The sequence below is a fragment of the Tenrec ecaudatus genome, chromosome 12 (genome assembly GCF_050624435.1).
Source record: "Tenrec ecaudatus isolate mTenEca1 chromosome 12, mTenEca1.hap1, whole genome shotgun sequence".
Lineage (NCBI taxonomy): Eukaryota > Metazoa > Chordata > Mammalia > Afrosoricida > Tenrecidae > Tenrec > Tenrec ecaudatus.
In genome coordinates, this window is record NC_134541.1 from 109,508,196 (window position 1) to 109,515,624 (window position 7,429).

A 7,429-nucleotide genomic window follows, 5' to 3' on the forward strand; every position below is an offset into this window, starting at 1 on the left:
TATGATTTGTGAATTAAATACCAATTAAAAATAAATAAATACCAATAAAACTGTTTAAAAAAATTAAAAGGCAACTAAGGGAGCAGGAGACTAGAACTGGTAGGAAAACCTGGAACACAAACAGCATATGGATACACTGTGGTAAATGTAACATCCTGAAACAATTCATGTGGAAGCTGTCACAGGAGACTCTAGTTTACTAGGTAAGCCTTCACCAAGCACACAATGCAAAGGACAGGAGACGGCAGTCTGTAGCACACAGGCAAGAGCTATGATTCAGGGTCATTGTGGCTGGGTGGCAATCCGGGCTCTGAGCTGAGCGTGTCAGATGGAAGCTGAAAAAGGAGACTAGCGTAGAGTTTGAGCCGTGTAGGCATGCCAATAGATGAAAACCGTGCTTACAAAAGAGGTGGTTTTTGTTGTCGTCCCTATGGGGATATGTTGATAAAATAGAATGCATTTCTGCGCAATCACCGCACAATAGTTCCATGCACAGTCGCCTTGTTGTCACCTCTTCTGACTGTGTCACCACGGTGGTTCACAGTCCCACCATCAAGAGATGCCCCTGCTCGAAGCACAGGTGGAGAAAGTGTGTTCTTTGGCTGGGCTGTCTAGAGGAACAAATCCAGTGAAACGCATATATGTATCCAAACGAGCTGGATATCCACAAAGAAGGGACCCCAGCCCCATCCAACTGCAGTGCAATGTAGCCGCCTGCTGGTGATGCGGAATCAGGCATCGGAAGGCAGGAAGCCCCAGGCCGGTGGATGAAGACTCACGTGGATCCAAAGTCGTGGAAACACGGCAGGATGCAGACAGGTCTCAGAGTCGGTGGCAGAGACCCCTCTAGGAAGAAGGTGAAGTGGCAGGGAGAGAGGCCATTCCCAGAGTCCTTCACTCTCATACAAAGGCCCCCCCTACCCCACCCCCACCCCCCAAAGAGATGTCCTAAAGTGACCACCTGATTGAAAGGTTTGACTCCACCCTGGTTTGGGAGTGTCTAGTTAGCAAAAGTCATCCAACTCCCATACCACAGCAAGACAGATACCAAACCACATGAAGGCCTTTGAGGAAGCAAGGAGCAGAAACTGAAACAAGTTACCAGGCCCATCCTCCCAACAACAGGAAGAGAAAGCCTTTCCCTAGAGCTAGCTCCCAGAGTCTGCCAACCTTCTAAATGGTGAGAACATATTTTTCTGTTTGTTAATATCGCCCACTTGTGGTATTTCAGTTAGAGCAGGACGAAGAAGCTTAGACGAAATGTGGACAGACAGACATGGAGAGACACTTGCTGAACAAGCCCAGCTGAGGCAATCAGCCCCACCTGAGACACCAGCCCTGGGCATGAAGAAGCCTGTTGACTCCAGCCCTGAGCACCATCACCCTACAACTACCTGAAACCCCAGCAGAACCCAGTCAGCCCTCCAAACTGCAAGAGAGAGAAACAAAAACGTTTTAGCATCAAGCCTTTAAGTCGGGGAGTGGTTCTGATATACCTCTTGAACACGGAGACACTTTCCACCACTACATGTCCTGTGAGGTGCAGCGTGGAGCTTCCCTGGGCATCCAGGGAGATTTGCACACAAGCGTGTTCCTGAACAATGATGCTTTTCAGGCGCCCTTATTGGTCTCTCCCCATCAAAGCAAAGAAGCGGGAAGGGACTCAAAGTTGCCGGGAAACAATAAGACTCCCGACACCTGAGCCGCAGCAACTCTGAGACAAGAAGTGCTCACTAGCTGGTGGCCTGCTAGCTCTACCCACCCCACTCGGGGAAAAGTCACACTAGGAGGGCCTGGATGGTGAGAGAAATGCATGGACCAACGCTTTCATTAAAGGAACAAAGAAAGAAAAAGGAAAAGGCCAAGCCTCCTGGTCTAATAGAGACAGAGGGAGCCCACCTAGACTGGTCCTTAGTCACCATGTAACCCTCTGAGCCACCTCCATGGTCCGACATTCAAGCAAACAATACAGGCCTACAAGGCGAACACTCCCTAGATCAACCAGTCATACTGCATCATCGCATAGCGTGTGCCAAGGAGCACAGCTCAGAAAGCCGGAAGGGGTAGGAAAGTCGGACCAATGGAATTCAGGAAACCAGAGAGGAAGTGGGAAAAGTGTTTCATTACGGGGATGGCATCCAATGTCACCAATTAAAATATGCAATTCTTCGCCCCCAAATCCTTGTGTGCGCCCCCCCCTGCGATGTATGCCCGGCCCCCTCTCCCACATTAATAATTTATATATATAAATATCTATATGATGCTCTTTAAAATACATCCCAACCAAAACCAAACAAGCAAAAACATCCTCACGACTCCCCTTTAAAAAAAAAAAAATATGCAATTCTTGTTGAGTGGTAAACCAATTTAATCCATAAACGTTCACCCAAATCGCAATGAAAATAGTTTTAATGTGGTTCACCACCTGGAAACAGTTCCAAAGAGCTTCCACATTCATTGATCAGAGCATGGATAAACAGAGTAGGGTCTGCCCAGTGGAAAGGCTACGATACAGTTGTGGAAAAGAACAAACTGCAGGCCGGCCCAGGTAAGTCTCAGAAACAATTTCCTGGACTCTTCCAAAAGGCTGCTGCTCTTTGATGGTCCCCACACAACCTGACAGCAGGAACAGCCACTGTACACTCACGTTCACTGCAGCATTTCAAAACAGCCAAAGGTTAGAAAGAACCTTTCTATTCAGTTGAATGGATACACACAAGGTGAAACCGACACACAAATAAATATTCTTCAGCCACAAGCAGAAATGAAATTCTGAGACCTGCTGTCACGGACGAATGTCAAGAGCCTGTGCTGAGCAAACTGAGCTAACTACAGAAGGACCAATCGTGTATGCCCCACCCCACCCCCCACCCCTGCCTCAATGCAAAAACACTTTGTTCTGTTAAACTGGCATTCCATGATGCCCACCTTTCTGACACAATCACTGAAGAGAAATGGGTGCATAAGCAAATGTGATGAAGAAAGTTGATGGTGCCTGGCTATCAAAAGATATAACGTCTGGGGTCTTAAAGGCTTGAAGGTAGACAAGCTGACATCTAGCTGAGAAGCAGCAAAACCCACATGGAAAAAGCACACCAGCCTGTGGGATCATGAGGCATCGAAGGGGTCAGGTATCAGGCATTACAGAACAAAGAGTCATATTGAGATGAGGGGGAGTGTAGAGTGGAGACCCGAAGCTCATCTGTAGGCAACTGGACATCCCCTTACGGAAGGGTTGTGGGGAGGAGATGAGCCAGTCAGGGTGCAGGGTAGCAAAGATGAAACAAACAATTTTCCTCTAGTTCTGAAATGCTCCCCCCCCCCACTATCATGATCCCAATTCTACCTTAAAAATATGGCTAGACCAGAAGATGTAAACTGATACAGATAGGAACTGGAAGCACAATGAATCCAGAAGAGATGATCCCTTCAGGACCAGTGGTGAGAGTGGCAATACCTGGAGGGTGGAGGTAGGGTGGGGTAGAAAGGGGGAACTGATTACAAGGATCTACATATAACCTCGTCCCTGGGGGATGGACAACAGCAAAGTGGGTGAAAGGTGATGTTGGACAGTGTAAGACATGAAAAAATAATAATAATTTATAAATTATCAAGAGTTCATGGGGGGGGCGGGGAGGGAGGGGGAAAATGAGGAGCTGATACCAAGGGCTCAAGTAGAAAGCAAATGTTTTGAGAATGATGAGGGCAACAAATGTACAAATGTGCTTGACACAATGGATGGATGTATGGATTGTGATAAGAGTCGTATGAGCCTGCAATAAAATGATTTTTTTTAATATTGTATAGTCCCACTTAGATGAAAGCTCTAGCTCATTGCCAATGAGTCATAGCGAACCTGTAGGACAGGGCAGAACTGCCCCTGTGGGTTTTCAACACTGTACCTCTTTAGAGAAGTAGAAAACCCCAACTTTCTCCCTCCAAGGGACTGGTGATTTCCAGGCGCTGACCTTGGGGATCACAGCCCCACTCATCACCCAGACTTGGGCTCCTGTTACAAAAATACATAGAAGACCAACCCTTATGGATCGCTGCCGGGGGCGTGGAGGGTATGGGAAGTTATTGCTGAATGGATACTGAGTTTCTGTTTGGGGCGATAAAGATGCTTGAGAAATGCTTTCACGACGTGATGAATGCACAATGCAACGACATTGAATTGTGTACTTAAAAACTGTTGAAGAGGACCTGATGCAAAGGGCTTAGGTGGAGAGCAAATGCTTTGAGAATGATTGGGGCGGGGAATGTATGGATGTGCTTCATACAATTGATGTATGTATATGTATGGATTACGATAAGAGTTGTATGAGTCCCTAATAAAATGTAAAAAAAGAAAAGGAAAAAAAAAAGAAAGAAAAGAAAATGATTAGGGCAAAGAATGTACAGATGTGCTTTATACAATTGATGTATGTATATGTATGGACTGTGATAAGAGTTGTATGAGCCCCTAATAAAACGTTTAAAACAAAAATAAATAAATAAATATTTTTTAAAAAATTGTTGAAATGATCGATTTTCATGTGATAGATACTTTGCCACACTCCGTAAAACTGAAAAACTGTCGACCAATGGAGATCCCCTCATAGAGGGGTTTAGGAGAGGAGATGGGTTAATTAGGGTGTGAGGTAGTATCGATGAAGAACACAGCTTTCCCCCGGATCCTGGATGCTTCCTCCCCCCAACTACCATGATCCGAATTCTACCTTGCAGGGCTGGATAGGACAGAGGCTGTACACTGGTGCATATGAGGGTTGGAGGTACAGGGAATCCAGGGTGGATGATACCTTCAGGACCAAGGGTGTGAGGGACGATGCTGGGAGAGTGGAGGGTGAGTGGGTTGGAAAGGGGGAACTGATTACAAGGATCCACATGTGACCTCTTCCCTGGGAGAGGGACAGCAGAGAAGGGGGGAAGGGAGACTCCGGACAGGGCAAGATATGACAAAACAACGATATATAAATTACCAAGGGCATATGAGGGAGGGGGGAATGGGGAGGGAGGGGGGAAAAAAAAAGAGGACCTGATGCAAGGGGCTTAAGTGGAGAGCAAATGCCTTGAGAATGATTGGGGCAGGGAATGTATGGATGTGCTTTATACAATTGATGTATGTATATGTGTGGATTGTGGTAAGAGTTGTATGAGTACCTAATAAAATGTAAAAAAAGAAAAGAGGAGAAAAAAATGATTAGGGCAAAGACTGTACAGATGTGCTTTATACAATTGATGTATGTATATATATGAACTGTGAAAAGAATTGTATGAGCCCCAATAAATTGTTAAAATTAAAAAACAAAACAAAACAAAACAAAAAACTGAAAAACTACAAACTTCAACCCAGACTTCAACCCAGCGCTCCAAGATGTGAATGCAACATGCCAGCATGGAGTAGGGAACCAGTGGAGAGGTCTGGGGGGCTGGCCCCAATCCCACATACTAAGTGGACACCTGCCCCTCCCCCCAGAAGAATTTATTTCAAAAGACAGCATTAAATCTGCAGCTCCGGGAGAGGGACATATCTGATCGGAGCACATGGGAGCAGATAAAGGGGGAGGAGAAAAGAGTGGATCACATCCTGGCCCACCAGGCCTTGAAGACAATGATCCCAATTAGAGCAGCCAGTCCACAGAGGGGATCACATGGACAGCCCCACTATGAGACACGACACCCCTCACTGACCCATAGCTCTATAGGGGACAACACTGGAGACACAGTGTGGGAATTGCACCCGATCTGATCCCGCCACACCAAGGCAAAGCACTAAGAGGGTGCAACACAACAGCAAGGGAGCAGCGAAGTCCCCAGGGAATGCTGAAGGTGGACTTTGGGGCCAGGGTGTGGTGCCCCAACAGACTGGACTGGAATATACTCCTAAAGGCCAACCAACAATCCTTGAACTAACTACAACCTTTTCTTTCTTGTTGTGTTTTGTTTTGTTGTCATTGGTTTGTTGTTGTTTTGTTGTATATTGTTGCTTGGTTTTGCTCTGTCTTGTTTTTGTGCATGTTATTATTTCTGCAGGTCTGTCTAAATAAGATAGGCTGGATGAACAATCTGGAGGAGAAAACAATGGGACCGACAGTTCCGGGGGGACATGGGAGAGGGGGAGGTGGGGGGAAAGGTAGTGGTGTTAACAAACCCAGGGACAAGGGAACAACAAGTGACCCAAATTGGTGGTGAGGAGTGGGTGGGAGGCTTGGTAGGACATGATCAAGAGTAATGCAACCAAGAGGAATTGCTGAAACCCTGGTGGGGACTGAGCATGAGAGTGGGACAGGAGGAAAGTCAAGGGAAATAGAGGAAAGAGCTAGGAGGCAAAGGGTATTTACAGAGGTCTAGATAAAGACATGTACATATGTAAATATATTTATATATGACGATGGGGAAATAGATCTATGTGCCTATATTTATAGGTTTAGTATTAAGGTAGCAGAAGGACATTGGGCCTCCACTCAAGTACTCCCTCAATGCAAGAATATTTTCTTCTATTAAATTGGAATTTTATGATTCTCACCTTCCCGATACAACCACTAAAGACAAAGTGGGTGAATAAGCAAATGTGGTGAAGAAAGCTTATGGTTCCTGGAAGCACACCAGCCTGTGCGATCATGAGGTGTTGAAGGGTTCACGTATCAGGCATCATCAGAACAAAAAATCTTACTATAGTGAATGAGGGGGCGGGAGTGTAGAGTGGAGACACAAAGCCCATTTGTAGGCCACTGGAGATCCCCTTGCAGAGGGGTCTCAGGGAGGAGACGAGCCAGACAGGGTGTGATGTAGCAACGATGAAAAATACAACTTTCCTCTAGTTCCTAAATGCTTCCTCCATCCTGGCTAGACCAGAGGATGCACACTGGTACAGATAGGAACCAGAAACACAGGGAATCCAGGGCGGATGATCCCTTCAGGACCAGTGTGGGAGTGGCGATACTGGGAGGGTGGAGGGAGGGTGAGGTGGAAAGAGGGAACCGATTACAAGAATCTACATGTGACCTCCTCCCTGGGGGATGGACAACAGAAAAGTGGGTGAAGGGAGATGTCAGACAGGGCAAGATATGACAAAATAATAATTTATAAATTGTCAAGGGTTCATGAGGGAGGGGGGAGCAGGGAGGGAGGGGAAAAATGAGGAGCTGATGCCAGGGGCTTAAATGGAGAGCAAATATTTTGAGAATGATGAGGTTAATGAATATACAAATGTGCTTTACACAATTGATATATGTATGGATTGTGATAAGAGTTGCATGAGCCCCTAATAAAATGATTAAATTTTTTTTTAAAAGAAGAGTGGGTGAAGACATAATCTGTGCTATGAAACCAGATCATAGAGAACTCAGAATGCCTTAGAATTTTAGTTCTAATTTGGTTAAAGACTTTTTTTTTAATTAAAGAAATTATACTAAAAAGTGCCTTAAAA